Source organism: Amblyomma mixtum, chromosome 3 (genome assembly GCF_055824585.1).
Source record: "Amblyomma mixtum isolate Tamu chromosome 3, ASM5582458v1, whole genome shotgun sequence".
NCBI lineage: Eukaryota > Metazoa > Arthropoda > Arachnida > Ixodida > Ixodidae > Amblyomma > Amblyomma mixtum.
The window spans coordinates 238,904,342-238,922,500 of NC_143014.1; the positions used below are offsets into that span (position 1 = coordinate 238,904,342).

The following is an 18,159-nucleotide window of genomic DNA, read 5'->3' on the forward strand; positions in this document are numbered from 1 at the left end:
AAGTTGAAATTGGTCCCTCCTATGCATTGAAAGTACACGTGCAGCACCCACAAACATTCATTACCTGATCTACATTTTCACTGGGCTTCAGTACCCATTTAGCAGTAGTCTCAGAGCAGCTTGCCAGTGAAATTTCTTTTCCTCATTAACTTTGTGCAGCATTTTCTGCTGCAGGGGCATAAACAGAAAGGCAATATGTGGCTCTGCAGAGGAAACAATGTGGAGGCTGGGTATGGTCTCAACCGACTGTTTTGTAACATGATTTTTCTATAGGGCCAACCAAGTTGTTAGTAACCTATTCATATGCTTCATTAATCACCGACAAGGCACGTTGGTAGGAATACTTTATTTGGCACAGCAGTTCTGGCAGCAATGGGTATATTGTCATTCTGCTTGTAGGCCAAGGTGCAGACTTGTGAGCACGTTCTTGAGCCAGTAGCCTGGAACGATGGATAGGTAGGTGGATAGGATGGATGGATAGAGAATGCTGCGTCATGCAAGGTCGGTTGCTGCAGTCCTTCCCCTAGTGTCAGCCATATGCAGGGTTGGATGCCATGAAAAGAGAAAACAAAAGTGGGCAAGCTCAGAAAAGTAAAATGCAACTAATAAACCACTAAGAGAAACCACACACACACAAAAAAAAGGAATGCATGCAAGAGAGAAAAAAGATAAGGGCATCTCCCAACTGTGTTCAGGAAAGTAAAAACAGCGCTAAATTCTACACAACCACACAGAAAGACGGACAGGACGGACGCTGCCGTCTTACTGTGTGCCGTCCTGTCTGTCTTTCTGTGTGGTTTGTGTAGAATTTAGCACTGTTTTTACTTTCCTGAACACAATGTCACACCAACTAGCCCAGCAAAAGGTACTGTTAAACATCTCCCAACCGACTATCGCAGCAGCCTACGCACTCCTGTAGTGGCCTTGTGCATGGACATTTGAAAGATCTTAAAAAAAGGATAAAAGCAACATTGTTGAAGATGTGCTGGAAGAACCACACTCAAAAAGAAGTGTGCACAGAGCTCAAGAGAGAATGAAAATAGTCAAGACAAACAACGAAAGGGTTTCACTGGGTCAGACCAGTACTCATTAAGAGAATGAAATTATCAGGTTCCAAGCCTTGGCAGTTAAGCTTGGCCAGCCCACAACACTGCCGCATTTCCTTTGCGGCTTCCGACGCTGGCACCACGGTGGAAGAAAGAGACTAGGTGTCTGAACGCGGCTGCCGCGCCGGCGACTTTTTGCTCGTAGTTTACGCCTCTCTCGGCAGATGGCGTGGATCGTTGGGGGGGTCAACTGTAGCACCCGATGCGGCGCGCGGACCTCCACAAACATTCACACGCATGTAAGAATGACAAGTAAATTGCCCGATATATGTCTGTATACTAGACTAAACGTCCGGCAAGCCTTTGGAAGCAAGCTTAGGTATATGCTCATGATTATTTCAGCTTAGAACTGCTATTCATACCTAAGCGTGCTTTGATACTCGTAAACGTCCAATATATCGACCACAGTGGAATCGCCCGCGTGTTTACTAGAGCTCAGCTTGTACAAACGCAAAACAATCTGGCTTGTGCGGAATGCAGAATTCTTAAAAAGAAATTTTCAAATACGCGCTATTAAGATGTCAATAAATCCTAGTCACGCATGTCAAATATGCTAGCTTCCGATAACGGAAGGTGATCGTTGGTTCCCGCTTGGTTTTGTGTCGGGCATTATTGCTCACGTAGATGCTGGCTTTCCAATTCCATATCTGCGCGAAAATAGTGGCCCAACGCAAACTGCGGGCTGCCGCGTGTTCCTGAAATGCACTGTCTCCACCTCTGCTTTGCCGCCACAAGCGTACAGGCACGCGAAGTAAAGTTTGAAGGCCGTGCTCTCGAAATGTCTCATAAAACAACCGGCTAAGACGGATTTTATTTTTCAGATTCATGCAGACGTCGCCAGCACAATATCACATCGGCGGCCGAATTTCGATGAAGGCGAAATTCTAGAGGCCCGTGTACTGTGCGATGCCAGTGCACGTTAAAGAACCACAGGTGGTCGAAATTTCCGGAGCCCTTCACTACGGCGTCCCTCATAGCCTGAGTCACTTTGGGACGTTAAACTCCCATAAACCAAACCAAACCTAAATTAAGGACTGCTGCGCTTTTCAAGGTGTTTGGCATTCTAGACAAGCCTTGAAGGCTTCCTAAGATGTACTGATCAATTCGCGCTACAAGGGACATACACACGGAAACACAAACGGACATGCGCTTCGTCCGTTTGTGTTTCCGTGTGTATGTCCCTTGTAGCGCGAATTGATCAGTATGAAGCACCAACTAGCCCCCGCTCTTGCATTCCTAAGATGTTGCATTTTCACTTTCGAGTCAATTTTTGTCTGTTTGCAGACCTGCGTCATTCGCATAGCAATGTAATAGTGAAACAAATTTGCCATCATATCTTCTTTATGCTCCACACATGGGAACGAGAATGTATGCTTTGCTAGCATTGCTTCAATTATTACCTCATACGCATTCATATGTGTGGCATTTTGCTGAAATTCTTTTTCAGCGATCTGCAGCAAAGAAAAAATCCTGAGATTTGGGTGCAGGAGCCCACCTCTTGTCTTACATTGCACAAGTATGCTTTCAGGCTGAGCATGGACCTCAGTTTCTTCAACAGCCCTTCAACATTTTTCTGCACATAAACCCAGCCAGGTAATACACAATGCAGTCAGCAGCCTCTGGCTCTGCGCATACCTCACCAAACGCTTCATCGCACTCAACATCCGCGGCAACCAATCCATCCAGTTTGCATTTTAGCTGCTGAAGACGAGTCTCTTGTTTTCCGTCCATTTGGAACGCAAGCTTTAGATCAGCCAACGTAAGCACATGTGTTTCCCGAGCTTGCTGCTCTACCTCACAGTTCCCAAGCTTGGGTGGTTTGATCAGGCTATACACTGAAAGCATGTTATATAGCTGAAGAAATGTGGGTAATAAGGGATGGTCATTCTGACCGCCTTCTTGGCGGATTGTCAAAAAAAAAACACTCTAATACATCCTGGTTAAATTTTCCAGACAGTACGTACTTGAAGCCACACTGTTTGAGCAAATATCTTGTCAGTTCTAAAGCTGACAAAACTGTGACACGCAAGCCTGCTACAGTCTGCTCTGTCAGAAAATGATCGCGAGATATCCTTCCAACCACCACTTCCCCCTCCCGCTTGTTGAACCAGTACAAGAAGGAGGCGAGAACTGAGATCTTTGCTGCCTGCACTGATGCCTTCTTTGGAATGATTGCGATTGAGTGCGTCAAACAGATCGTTAAATTACAAGGTGAATTCTACCGTGCCTTTAACATTCTCCAGTCCCACTTTTTTTTTCTTTGCTAGTAAAACTCCAGCCCGCTGGTCACACTTCGACTGAACAGTTGGGAGCGAGTTTTACGCGCATCTCGGATTAATATGGGTATGCATATGTGAGCTTGTGGCAAACACGCAAGTGTCCAGGCTGCTTTTGGTCTTGAACAAAAAGCTTATCATAGTGTGTCCATTGGACACGGCCACCAGGAAAGTTTAGAACCTTTTGGGAATGCAGACGGTTGCGCAAACATTTCATAAGATGCGGAGCATCCGAAAAGACAAATATGCTACGCTTGTCATCAACAGGGAGGGACGAAACAGCTTTTACCCATCACACAATACACAGGAGTGTATGACGGAAAATATAATGGGCAAAGAAAGACACGTGGCACAAAAACAAGCGCAGTGATCACTCCAAATGCAGTCGCCGGCACACACGCCGCCCACACGCCCGCTGACCCCCTAATCTGCTAGCGCCATCTCACGACGCTCCCAGAAAACACGAGCGGACGGTCGTCAACATCGCCTGCTGGAAATGCGCTGTCGTTCAGACACCTAGTATATTCTTCCACCGTGGCTGGCACACAGGAGGTCAAAAGCTCCATATGCTAAACCCAAAACCTTAAAGGGATACTGAAGCAAAATCTGAAAATTGAACAAAAACGCTGAAAATAGATTCTCGGAATGTGATTACACCGAAATCTAGTCGTCACTGCGCATATTTTTCAGCGGATGGTTTTATTTTCGATGTTTCATGAGCGCGCGCCAAGCCCTCCCGGTCAGCGCGAGGTGAAGAGCGTGACGTCATGGCACCCTCCCGCGGCGACAAGTATGGCGGCGCCCTTCGATGCATGAAACTAATGAAACCTCGCTTCGGACTGGTTGCATCGTTGTTACTGGCTTCTTCAGCGCGGTCACTGGCCATAAATGGGCCACCGGTCTTTCGCTTCGTCTCCTGTCGCCCATAAGAAAACTTACGAGTAATAAATTTGCTTTATTTTTTATTTAGAGTGACGATTCTGCCTCCTTTAGGCTAAGCGGGGTGTCGGTTTGTTGACAACAATGCTTCTCCTCCTAACCGCCAGATGGTGCCACTAGTCTGAACATCGTCGCGCTTCGGTTTTAAAAGTGAGAATGTTAGAAATGGCGTAAGGTCCGGAAAAAGTTGCTGCATTTAGCGGACGTAAGCGTGCATACGGTTATGGTATGTAAACAGCATCAATTAACATTTTGACATATCTGTGTACGCGTGAGTAGCGATGGCAATCGTGCTTCTGCGGGAACGGTGGGCGCGCGGGTGTAATGACGTCTAGTTGCAGCTTCCACAGGCGGCCGCCAGGTGCAACAATACGGCAATAAATAGTGAAAAACAGCGTGTCATCCACCTTTTTCGCTAAAATGCTTGTCATATTTATCAATTTTAGCAGACAAGCTCTTGTTTACATGCAAAAGAGCAGCTCCAAAAGTTTGGTTCAGTATCCCTTTAAAATAGGGGGGACACCAAATTTTTGGTTGGCGTCTTTGTTTCAAATATTGCATTGCCCCAGGGCACATACACATGACACATGCTGCACGATTCATATATGCACTATAAATAATTTATTACCGCATTACTTATACTGAGCGGTTTCGCTTTCCGAGCGCTGGGGTGCGTTATGACGTCACTCTCAAAAGCAGCAACCCTGGTCACGCGGGCTCCAAAAGTAGACAAAGGGACTGCTGCGTCGTCTGCTCTCGTACACATGCTGTACATAGCAGGGCTTTTCGAATTGCCGGCCGGTACTATGACATGCTTAGCAAAGCCAAGCGGGTGAGGGGCAACGTCGAGTTCTGAAACCAAGCAGCTCACTTGGGATGATCTCAGTCGGAATACGCGATTTCAGCGTTGTATTTAGCTTTGGAACACTCCGCCCATTCCAAAAGGATAAAAGGGTGCAACAATTTCTGGGAGTCTTTGGTGATCTCGCGAGTATATTGTGTATTCATAAGCAGATAAAATTTGTTTTGTACAATGCATTTTTAAAATAAATATTTGCTTTCCTTGTGCTTTGCTGCGTATGAAATTAGAGCTAGTTCTCAGCAATGCTGCTGTTCCTGTTGCAGCTTGAATAAGCCCTTGTGATCTAGATGCCAACTGAAAGCAGCATCTGCTTGCATTGGATGAAATGCTCCCAGTGCAGTGCATTGCTGCTATCCACATTGCACATAAAAGAAGAATCTAATCCCACTCAAACAAATATCTTTCCGCGTGGTTTACATAGTAGAGTTTCCTTGTGGTGTGCACGGAATAACAAAAATCTGCGGACAAAAAGACTAAAATATAGCCGTTAAATGCATTCCTGAATTATATATGCTATCTAGGCGAGCTGAAGCATTCAACAAAAATTAAAACTAGACGTCCAGCAAGCTACTCATTTTGAATTCCCAACGGCCGAAGCGAGAAACATAGTGGCGATAATAATGGACAGTATACATGATCAATTCACAGAAAAAAATGAATGAAGCCGCAAAAGCTGCATTGAAAAGAGATTTGCTTCCCGTGTTTGAGAAAGCTCCTTTTACGAAGTCAATCTTTTTATAACAGGTGGCTACCCTTTTCTTCTTTCGTCCCAGCATTTGATGTTCTCTGCCAAGTGCGTGTCAACATCAAATTTTTCATTTTGAAGCAGATAATAGTAATAAAATTCAGAGCAAATACAACTGAATAATCTAGAGTAGTTCAGATATCAATACAGGTAGTTAAAATTACAATACAAACATGCTTCCTCAAAATGCAGCAATGAAACAGAATATTCCACACCAATATTTTACTCCTCATAATTTATCACATCCTAATGCTTACTGACTATCTCAATGAATGAGGGGAAATCATGTAGAATGGTAAAATTTGCCTAAAGCATAACTGTGTGCAGGGAAAAACCTGACAGCTTGAATTTGCAAGCTGGCAAGTGGAGATGCTCTTGCCACAGTTCGCACTGAAAAGGAGTAGGACGTGATGTGGCACACTGCTGAGAAACAAAAGATTATACAAAAAATCAATGAACAGCAGCTTAAGCTACAACACGAGTGAGAGCTTTAACACGACTGCGTCTTCCACGCTGCCTCGTGACACCTAGAGACAGGTCCAACCGTGAAATGCTGTCCCAGATGCATCATTCTTGATGGGACATGGCCCGCTGAACTCTTGTGTATGGGTTTAACCACACTGGAATCCCTAGCCATAACGGGCCCACAGATGCTGGCACATTTCAATTCGGAATCTCTGCAGCAATTTCGGCAGCTGTTTTCCTTCTCACCAGACGAAAAGTGCCTCAGTGATCTGGGCTCTTAGATTTGGAAGTTGCTTAAAATTATGCTCACAAGTTCCTGCTCTCTTTTAATGGTTCATAAGAGTGGTGGCCATATGTGCTTTTACAGAAGAAACAAAGAGCACCACTTTGAGAAAATGCTGGAAAATTATCTAAACGAAACACTCCGCATGCTTTCAGGGGATTCATAAACTGCTCATTATACTGTCAGAGATTATTTCTGGCTTTCAAAGGTTGATTTTTCCATCAGTGAAAAGTACTGTCGTTTCCTGCCTTTCTTTCCCATGAAGGCATCCTGTGCTCACTCTGGCATCCCTTTAGACAGCAGCAGTGCCATGGGACAAGCACCAAGAGATTTCCATAAAAAATATCAGCTTTCTATGACCTTATCACAGCTCGAACCGCAAAGAAACTAGCCTCTATTTGTTTGTTTCTGCAATGGCCTACAAGATTGACGAGGCCTGAGAGCAAGATTTCCAGATTGATTTTGATGCCACGCTAGGGTGGCGTGGCTCCTCGCATGAGTACATTGAAAGTGCATGAATTCTGCACATTGCTATGACTACGGCATATTCCACAGAAAATACTTTTGAATGCAGCTATGTCTATCCATATGCACCAGCCCAAATTTACTGTCGAGTCCGGGAACCAGTACAGAACGAACCAGTATATACAATGCTCACATCATGGACGACAAGGAAAAGACACCCAAAACAGACAGGCTGCCATGCCTTATACATGTTAGAAGAAAAAATATGCCACGCCAATGTGAACAGACCGTGTGCTGGGCACTCACAGTACCAAAGAAACTTGCGGTAGACCACTGCGTTAATTTCAGTCAGTCCTTTTTTCCAACCTGGCCACTTTCTTGATCGTATCCTTCAATTCACTCATTTTTACAGGTAAAGAACATTCCCCTGATGATTAAAGGTTGCTACACACCCTGTAAAGCCATCACAGCCCTTCAGAGAAATATAGCAGAACCTTGCTATTCTGTTCGTAGTTGGTCTAATCTGCCGTATAACAAACCCAAAACTTATGCGTGTAACGCTATTTTTTTTCACAATATAAATCCTGGATAACTTTCTGAAACGATTCCCTCGTGTACATGTCCATAATTTCATCAAATTCTGACGGCATGGTGCATTCAGAGACCAAGAGGAAATGCCAGCCAAGCTAGTCATCATTTTTCGATACTTTGCCCAAATGCACCTGAGCACTGCGGAGAAGGCTATGAAAAAATCAAGGAGACAAAGCATCTTACAAGCAGCGGCGGCTTCTCCACACTACACAAGTGTAATGGGACAAAGTATCTGAAAATGCCAAGGAATAGTTGATGGACTGGATGTGCCATGAAGCTCCAGCCCCATCAAAAACGAATATATGGAAAGAACTTGCAAGCGCTAGAAAAGGAGCTTTCCAAAATTTGTGCCACCACACACACACAAAAGTTTTAATGAAGTGAAAGTGCCAATAAATGCCAGGGTTAGGAAATGGCGCAAAACCTGGACATGGAGACAATCGTGTGCAGACCAGCAATCAAATTTTGCGAAGCTCCTAATTTAAGCTTCTTGCATAAAACAGCACTTGCAACATCCAAGAAAAAATAATAAAAGAAGGAGACAAAAAAAAGGGGGAGGGGGGGAAGGTGGCAAAAAAATTTGCAGACACCATTGCGTCAGGATTTTGCATTCATTGAAAAGCAGAGTGCAATCACCTTGAAATCAGTGGGTGGCCAAGCGGCTGCCTAGGAAATTTCTCAGTGCCCTTAAGTTCTTACGCAAACGATGATACACCACCCAGCTTGCCATATGTGACAATGCCCATGGGAGAAAGGAATATTACACACCACACAACATGTGCAGAGGAGGGAATGGCCACGAGCATTTTGGAGCAGTCTTTGTCGCAAGCCAAAATTCCATTAGGAGCAGTTTTCCAGTTTTGTAGCAGGTGACCAATACTGAGAGAAGGTAAAGATACGGATGTGCCAAGGTTTAAAAAACTACTGGCTGCACTGAAGACGAACAGTACACCGTTTTTTTTTTAAATGCATATTATTTAAAAGGAAAGTTCACAAGTGCTCTTAATGCATACACCACAATGACATAATAAGACATGTTGGTGACATGCCTAGCCTACTTGCAGCTGCCTGACTGTCTGGAAAGAGAGCACTCTTTCCTCCCATTTTAAGGAAAGGGGGGTGCCTGCCTGTCCTCCCCACACCCGAGGCCCGTCACTAACCTGTTTGCAGGTGCTGGTGTACGAGCAGCCATGACCCTAGCCATGCAGATGTGCCCACTGCTATAGCTACTGCTTATCGCTGTCACATGACTTGGCCTTTCTGCAGCAGATTTCAGTTTTCCTCCATGCGCCGCACCTACCATTGCTGTGCTGCTGGCTGATCTGCGCCACTGTGCAGCTGTGGTCCAGCCCCATCTCATTGCGTTCTCATATTACCAACATTTTCATGGATAGCGTGCTTCCCAAATGAAATAAGCTGCAGTGTGTCTCACATCAGGACGAAGCTCTCAGTATTGACAGCCACGCTGCCTGTGAAGGGCTCTTTGCAGATGTTCTGCAGCAGGATGGCGGTGTCATCATTATCATCAGCTTGACTACAACCACAGCAGGGCAAAGGCCTCTCCAATTAATCCTGTCCTTTGCCAGCTGTGGCCGCCATATCCCGGCAAACTGCTTAATCTTATCCGCCCACGTACCTTTCTGCCGCCTCCTGCTATGCTTGCCTTCTTTAAGGACCCTTAAGTACCAGCGGTTATTTTGCCTTCGGATTACATACCCTGCCCAAGCCGCGTTCGAGGCTGAACGGTAGCTATGCAGTTAAAAGGTTTCGTGTGCACATTTTTAAAAATTGATCAGGAATCATTTTTTACCAGGTAAGTGGATGTATTCAGGCCGCTTTCAGTTTGGGCATACTGCCGCTTTTCATATAGTTTTTCTGCAGTGCTGCGAGGTGCGCCTTAACGAGGTTTCACTGTACTTATCAGTAGTAAGGTTGCTGAATTTGATGCGTCTCAATGTGAAATCTGAACTGACTGATACAGCTCCAGCAGTGAGGCCCATGACCCAACTATAAAAGTGAAGTACTGATCTACTGCTATACGATGCATTCAGAACAGCTGCTGCCCTTGATGGCCTCACAGATAATTTGACAACAATGGCAACACAGACATCAAAGTTTGCTCTCCACCATTGGTGCCATGTTTGCTGCTGCTCTAATGTCATTTTCCACAGTGGCCCACTCACAACTCACCTCAATTCTGACCGCGGAGCCAAACCAGCAAACAACCTATAAGTGGTACTGTGCGGATGGATCTTATGGCCATGCCACTGCTCTAATTACATCACACCACTTTCTCTCAGTCCTATGGAGACATTCCTAGCAATGGTGGGGGAATGAGGAAGTTGGAGCACTACAAAAGCCAAATGTACAATGACCTCGCTCAAAGCTCTTGCCCAGAACTCAAACAGCACAGGCATTTCTGGCTGAGCTTACAACTTTTGTCACACCCAAGTTGACAGCTCACCAGCCACACACACACCGCAACAATCACACACGCCAACAATGCAAGATCTGGTGATATGATGTTAAGCCATCTGTGTTTTAACCAACCTGAAATTCTTACCACTCAGTCCAGTAGATGAACTCTGTTCTCTCCGGCGATACACCCAGCCATTACTGTTCACAGCTATGGTAAATTATCATTTTGACGTCTCAGATTTCCTCATCAAGAGGCATGAGGGCAATTGATTAACTGTTTGGTTCTTGGGACCAAGAGGCATTAAGCAATAACTACAATTTCTGGGTAAACACTCCCTGAAGGGCCACAGAAAATCCTCCACCAAAGCTGCAAATTATACTGTTTGAACAGGAACTAGTTTTTGTTTATCAGTTTATCTGTACCTCAACGGCCCACCTCCTTCAGGCGTCTCTGCAGCATCACCTGTAAAAAGGCTTTAAGCTTAGAGGCCTCAAAAGGAAGCTTGCTTTTCCAGTTGCCTCATGCGCTCCATGCTAGTTAGCTACCTGGGTCCAAGCACCTTCCCCATGTAAAGCCGATGCTCAGTGCAGGTGGCACAGCACTCGTTTTAAAATTCACAGAAGGTGGAGAACTCACCCTGTGGCGCCTTTGCTGCTTCCGCATTTTATCGCCTCATTTGTTCAGCCTCTGCACCAGCAAGCGAACGCCGGACTCGAGGCAGGAATCGGGAAGGTCCGTGCATACGAGTAAACTGCATTTCGGTTTTTCGAGTGCTGCTACCTGAAATGAAAATAAATTTTAAAAAAGAACTAGTTTAGGCGCTCCAGACACCGCAGCGTAATCGCTTATCTCGCCGCAATTAGTGTACCTGTTTCGGAAAGCGGCTCGTATGGATTCACAGCAACACAACTGTAAAATGAACCATTAAGTCAGTATTCGACACACTTTCCTAGCAGCGGGGCCACAAAAAGTAGGACCCCGTACAAAACTCATCGCATAAACGGTTAGCTCAACTGGGCTGTTAAAAGTTTCCCGCCTTTCATTCGGGCGCGCGCTAAAGCTGGTAATCATGCGTGTTTTACATGAACAAGAGTTACGTTGGGTCGGGCTGACAAAAGGTACAAAAACATACTCGGCGCATATTCTTTTCTGTCGAACTGCACTGAGCTTTTGAGCAGAACTCAGGATAAAAGAGACGAGTCTCACCTTTAGGGCCTTTGTGCCCACTGCCGGGCAAGCGGGCTCAGTGCTAGTCCTAGGTTATCTGCAAACAAAATATTTTCTTCCTCCATGGTGAATATCGAGAATCGGGCCCCCGGTCGCAATAACGCCGGTCTGTGACTCTTTATGGTGAATAGACAAATGGATAGAGACACGGCGGATGGAGTCAGTAATAAAGTGCAGCGCCGCCTGCTCTCCCTCCAGGTAATATGAGAAACTTTCCTCCATGGCTACGTGGCTGGACAGCGCGAACGCTGCTGTCCGCTGCAATTGTCTCTGCTATCAAAGTGAAATAAATATCCGACGTGTTATAAGGCACAAAATAAGCCTTAGCAATTTTGGTGATCCTTTGAATGCAACACGAAAAAAAAAAACGAAATCGTATTTCAACGACACTGGCTCCTTCAGTGTGGTCGTCGTGGGTGGAGTGCTGTCTGGGTGCTGCTGTCAGCTGTCTGGGTGTAGCTGTATCAGTGCGTCGTGTTCTTTGATCCCTGATCTCTTTGTGCGATATGTGAAGAGGTGGGCTCATGTGCCCACCAAATGTTTGCTCAATCCAAAAACAGAACTGTGTACACTCACTCCGTGTGGTAGACCTCGTCACTATAATGTGGTGCCATTTTTTTTTAAGCATGCAATATAATTTGAGGACCGTCATTTTTGTGGAACTGCTCTGTACCGTAGCTGGTGCCATTTTTTTTTAAGCATGTAATATAATTTGAGGACCGTCATTTTTGTTGAACTGCTCTGTACCGTAGCACGTATTACCTTTTACCTACTATCAAAGGGAACAGTGCTCTATATGTTGCTACGACATCGATGTATACGAATTGGCGAAGTAATTTCTGGGGCCGTGTAGCTGAACCCCAGTGCGTGTGAACTGCAGTTCTGGGGATTATGGGGATGTATACTTACGGGGGCACTGTATGCAATGCGTATAAGTACATTACCTGTCGCTACGAAGAAATGTTTTGGAGTTTAGTGCTTCTGTGTTTCGGAGTGTAATGTTGTATGCTGATGGCGTCGCGACAACGCAAGCCGACGAACCGGCCATCTTGCGATCTCGCAGCCGAGTTTTATTTGCCGAGTTCTCATTAGAGTAGTGTTTTCACCCATATTGCGTTGAGTGTTCTCGCTGCCAGCAATTACTTTTCCGAGCGGCACCATCGGATTCGTAGGCGCGAACTCCACCTCATAGTCTGGGGATATGGCGTAGTCGTCGTCCGACGGCTACCTGAAGCACGTGGCATCTTATTCGTCGCCATCGTCGTCCATGGGCCAACATGGGCTCCGGCGACGGCAGATCCCTGCAGTTGATCGACAGTAGCATGGCTTTGTGATCGTAGTAGCATGTCGACGTGCCTTACTTCGTGCACTGTGCATGGCATATGTTCTCGAACACGAAGTCGATGCATGCCGGTGCCTCGCGAAGTGGTGATTGCATCAGAATCTTAAGCTGAGATCAGTGTGCATCGCGCCAGTGAACGTTGACGTTCAACATGCGCCCTGATCAAAGCATTCTACGACGAGCATGGACGTGCCGCCGCGTAGAGCCGAAGGCAGATTCCTGTACACGAACGTTGGTCTCGTACGATCGTCGGCAGTGAACTGCAACCTCCGGCCGCACTTTCTATATGGTCATGTGGTCGCAAGACTTGGAATATTTGAATGTCGTAGTTTTTTCACATGACTGCCAATATTTCTACTGAATGTTTTTTCATCCTATGAAGGACATGTACAGGGTCTAAAACAAATTCTAAAACAATATACTGGCCCTTTTTAGGTAGTCAGATCACTTTTCACATCATTTACTTTACATATAATACAATGCACCATTCTTCAACGACAAAGAATCCACTATGGTGGTCAGTGACTGTCTCATTCAGCTGCTAAGCACATGTTACGGTTCAGTCTCAGTCAAAGCAGCCATACTTTAACGGAAGTGAAATATGCAAAACCAGCAGATTTCAGTGCACATTAAAGGAGCCATGCAATGCTGCCAAAGCTATAGTTGGACACAACTCAAGGACGCAGAAGCACATTCCCCTCAAAAAAGGCCCTCCAGCCAATATCATGTCTGCAGTTTCTAACGGCGTTGCACGCAATCCCATTTCATACAGGCATCTTCCAGCCACCCCCGACATAATGCTAGGGGACCAACCGTGACATCATTCGCTGGAGGGCCTCCTTTGAGGGGCACTTGCCTGAAAAGTAGTTCGCCACAAGTCCAATGTACACACAAGTACAGCCTTTGTCAAAAGTTTAGAGCCCAGGGGGTTTGCTTCTGGGCCACATTGCTTTGCTCGTAATATGTCCTCAGCGTCCCAAATCTCCTGAAGGTAAGACGCTTTTTGGTCCGCTCCCTCCGATGCGTAGGACTTCCATTAGTGCTACAGGAGCGCCACAATAGTGCTTGGAAGCAAATCCCCTGGGCTCTAAGCTTTTGACAAAGGCTGTACCTTAATAACATTTGAGCAGCACGAAGCAACATGGGGATGACGATGGCATATGAGCACCCCTTGTGTCAAAGCTTGAGTACTGCAAATGGTGGTGTCCTGGACTTCGTTTTACCTCTTACCATGTTTTCATACTGCCCCTCACCGAGACTGAGAAGTAAAAGTGACATATGCGGCAGAGTGATGCAAGGCTGGTATATCCCCGCCCAACAGTATTTCACCACCAATGAAATTTATAATTAGAGGGATCAGTAACTGAATGCCCAACTGCCTTGTCAATAATTTACAACATGCCAAGCATGTTGTTTTATATCGCAACACATTTTCATCAAAACCTTCACCAGAGCATCGAGAAGTACGAGCGACATGCAGCAGAGCGATATGCTTTTCCAGACTTAATATGTTTATAGTGTCCAACGACAATGCATGCAAGAAGGCCAAAATAGTCCAAAGCCTTCCAATAAAACATCTCTCATAGCCCAGTGTTACACTGCTAATAAGATACAATAATTTAACGGACCGTTTTAAATCATGTTAAGCTAGGTTTGTAGCAAAGCTGTTTGGTTAGTAATGATGGTGCAGCCCATTTTTATTGTACAAAATGTAGGTGAAAATCGTGCGTTTCAAGACACCAATTTTGATATGCTCCACTGATCGCCACGTGCACAGCTATCAAGAATTTGCATCTGCCGACAGTTGGCATGCGCCTCCAATTTCTTTATAAATGTGCAATGTGGAACAGCCACCCAACTTATGAATGGCCCATCCAAGGGCAGAATTTTTCTTCTTTCCAAACTGCATTTCCTCCAGAATCTCTTCCACCACAGGCAGTTAGGAGCTGATCCAAGGAAGTGCTCCATAGTAATGTTGACATAACAGGCCTTGATTTGGGTCTCCTCACACACAAAAAAAAAAATTAATTAGCTGGAAGCACCTTTACTCAGTTTTATACCAAAGACATTTTTCACTGGTGTTCTCCATGCGACAAGTGCAAAGTGGCACCAGTTGTTACACTGCGTGCCTCAAAGGCAACGGGTGCAATATTTCACAGAATCATCTCATCTGTATACAGAGGCAAATTTCTCAACCTGTAGTTATCTCAGCACAACTACCATATATACTCTCTTTTAATGGCCACACTTTTTTAAATAATCCAGGTGTGAATTTTTGAAGGTGTCATCCATGGACAAATAAAAAAAACGTATAACTATATTTTTTTCTCTCAATTATCTGGTCCAGAACAGGGAGTGCGGCCCATACTCTAGTGCAGCTTTCACACGAGTTTATATGGCAACTGATTCTAGCCAGCCATTCACAACCTTCCAGCATTAAAGTCTTTTGATGCACATATGGCGCACACTGTTTCAAATACCAAGGCTCGAGTAACCCTCAAGGGTCTGTTTCGAAAGGTGATGCTCATCAGGGAAGGGTTAGGAAGAGTACGGAGGACGGGGGGCAGTGTGACAGCCCCAGTCTGTACTGGAGACCCTGCTAAACTTCTCAAGAACTGTACCTCCTTTCCATATCACACCCTTTGTTCCACAGCTTAGCAAAAGTGCTCAAAACATTTGTGTATTTACACCAGTTCACACAGAATGAGGTGAAGCTGTCTGTAACTAGAACGTTACAAACCATCATGTGAAACAAGCCTCTAAGCAAAACCTTTTTTTAGTCCTCAGTAAAATTAAAAATAGTACACTGGTGCACCAACACACACTGTACAGCACCTTACTAGAGGAACCAGTACTTCACCAGGTGCATACTCAATTACCTTGCATCCACAAAGCTTGCGTTATTTCCTTTATCGTCGCATAAAAGCTAGACACGTTCAAAATAATTAGAATCTCGATGATACGATTACGGTTGATCTGAATTTAGAAAGTGTCTCGGATGGTCTAGTATGTACAGAATACGTTACGATTCGGGATTGTACGAAAAGTTTTTCAGGCTGGCACAGATGATACGAATGCACAACTGACCACCTGCACACGCGAGCTGGGACGCGCGTGGGCCCGCCAGGTTGGTCTCCGAGAGATTGGTTCCGCAAAGATCAATCACAGAGATAAGAAGTTACAGATTAGTCTGTTTGACGCTCATTTTCTGGCCATGTCTTGGGACAGTGCGAGCACAAATACAATTGCAAACTGCTACAGCAAATGTGGATTTACAACGGCACCGGTCGCACTGCCAACTGACAAAGAGTCCGTAGAGGATTTGGCTACTGAACTGTACATTCAAGCTTCTTAAGACTTCGTCACCGCGGACAACATTGCAACAAGCGGGCTGAAGAACATTGAAGATTATTGATGGAACAAATGAACTGTTGTCACTTGACAGTGATGAAGAAGAGCGTGACCCATTGTCATTGGTGGCAGAAACTCTCAACACCCTCGATGTTCTGCACCATACCGCAAGAGGCGGCAGTGCGAGACACGAAACTGTGGCACGGTCTTAGGCTCTCCAGGCTGGGCTTATCAGGGAAATCAAAGCCAAGAAGGTGCAAACAAATATTACCACCTTTTTAGACAGAGAATAATTGAGCCAAATAAACTGTGTTTCATTCTCATGTTCAACTTGGCTTGCTTTTGATCACCCAAATCAGGATGATAGGAATCTTCTCCAGGGCCCCGCTAAATTTGTATCATCAAGATTCTACTTAAGTACTGCAATGATGCATTTCTATGAAGGGCGCTTAATATACTTAATGTAACTGAAAATAGTGGATGTTATGTAAAATTACCTGGATGACAAATGAAGGCCCATAAAATTCCAGTCATATGGAATAAGTAGCCCTATCCTACACATGCAGTGGAGGTGCGCCTTGATGCCAAAAAGGACAAGTACAGGTGATTACACAAGAAAACAAAAGTAAAAAAAGTTCATTATAGTGGCCTATCACAGCCCACTGCAGCTCCTGTCTCCAACCAGGCTGCTGTCCAGCCAATGTCAGGACCAAAATTTAATACAACAAAATTAACAAGAACCACCCCCACAGCGATGACTGGATGTAACTTATTTCAGCGCTCAAAGAGGATGCCTGTGGCAGTAGATGCAACGATATGACTGTGATGCGATGTGGTGCTCAGCATGAGTGTCACGGGCAACAGTCATAACTTCGATGGCTCACTACTCCTCTCCTGATCCAGTGCCCCTCTTGAGTCGTCGTGACCTTGGTGACTGACGTGGTGACCTCTTTGGTGACCGGTCTGCATGCATGCAAGCAATGTAACAAGTTACTCGTTTTACTTCATTACTCAAAACCCAAGCTGTACTGTATCTTAGTAGATGCGAAACCCTGAGAGCCAGGATTTTAAAAAGAAAAAATAAAGGGGGCGGGGGGGACGAGGATGGTGAAAAGAGAGAGAAAGCACATGCAACGAATTATGAGCTGCCCTCAATACACCATCATCTGATTACACCCAAGCACTCTATACGGTGTGGCAGCAGTACAGTCCCAAAGGAACCCCAACGGCTTTAACACCAAGAGTGTCTACCATATAAGTGTTTAAAAACTCAGATTTTTCAACATTTTCACAACTCATTGCATCAAAAATTTATGCAAGACCTGCTGTGTGACAGTAACTGTGTGACAGTCGAGGATACCGCCTCAATGTGGTAGCTAAATATGGCTTGAACAACAGCTAGTGTGAGCCAATTTTTGTGTGCCGAATTATAAGTTCCACTTTGCTCTGTGTTAGTTAAGGAGGGACGAGGGTCTTAACTAACTTTTTTATTTATGGATATAGTCTCATGAAATTTTGCACACAGATGCATTTTTCTCTTCTGATTCCAAATATGTAAGCATAATTGAGCTGGTGGTCTTAAATCTTAGTCTAGAATGTAATTAGGTAATTTCTTATGTAGCTTTTATGAATGTTCTCATTGCATTTTGTTCCATTTATTTACATGAATTGATAACCAGAGAGTTCCCATACCTGGTGACATTCTTTGTTTACTTTTAAAGGGATGTCCTCGTGATATACTATGTCGAGAGTAAAAGGTTGACGCTGCAACTCGTTAAGCTAATTGTAAATTCCTATTTATATGTGGCCTAAACAAAAAAAAAGAAGAATGTCATCAGGTATGGGAATTTGCTGGCTATCAATTAATGAATTAAAATCAACAAAATGCAGTGAGAAAGTTCATTAAAGCTGCATAAGAAATTATCTAATTACACTCTAGAATTTAAGATAACTTTTGATCGAAGTCACCAGATCAATTATGACTACATTTTTAGAATCAGAAGAGAAAAACTCATCTGTGTGCAGAATTTCATGATTCAAGCCATAAATAAAAAGGTCAGTTTTAAGACCCTCGTCCCCCCTTAAGAG

General features: G+C 44.8%; 1 long non-coding RNA gene across 1 annotated transcript; it reads right to left on the minus strand.

Moving 5' to 3' along the window:
• Positions 1–331: 331 nt before the first annotated feature.
• LOC149354113 (uncharacterized) lies at positions 332–17,150 on the minus strand. Its single transcript, XR_016291164.1, has 2 exons — positions 10,788–17,150; positions 332–523 (listed from the first exon to the last, which is right to left on the minus strand). It is a non-coding gene; the product is annotated as an uncharacterized LOC149354113 (long non-coding RNA).
• Between the last annotated feature and the right edge of the window lie 1,009 nt (positions 17,151–18,159).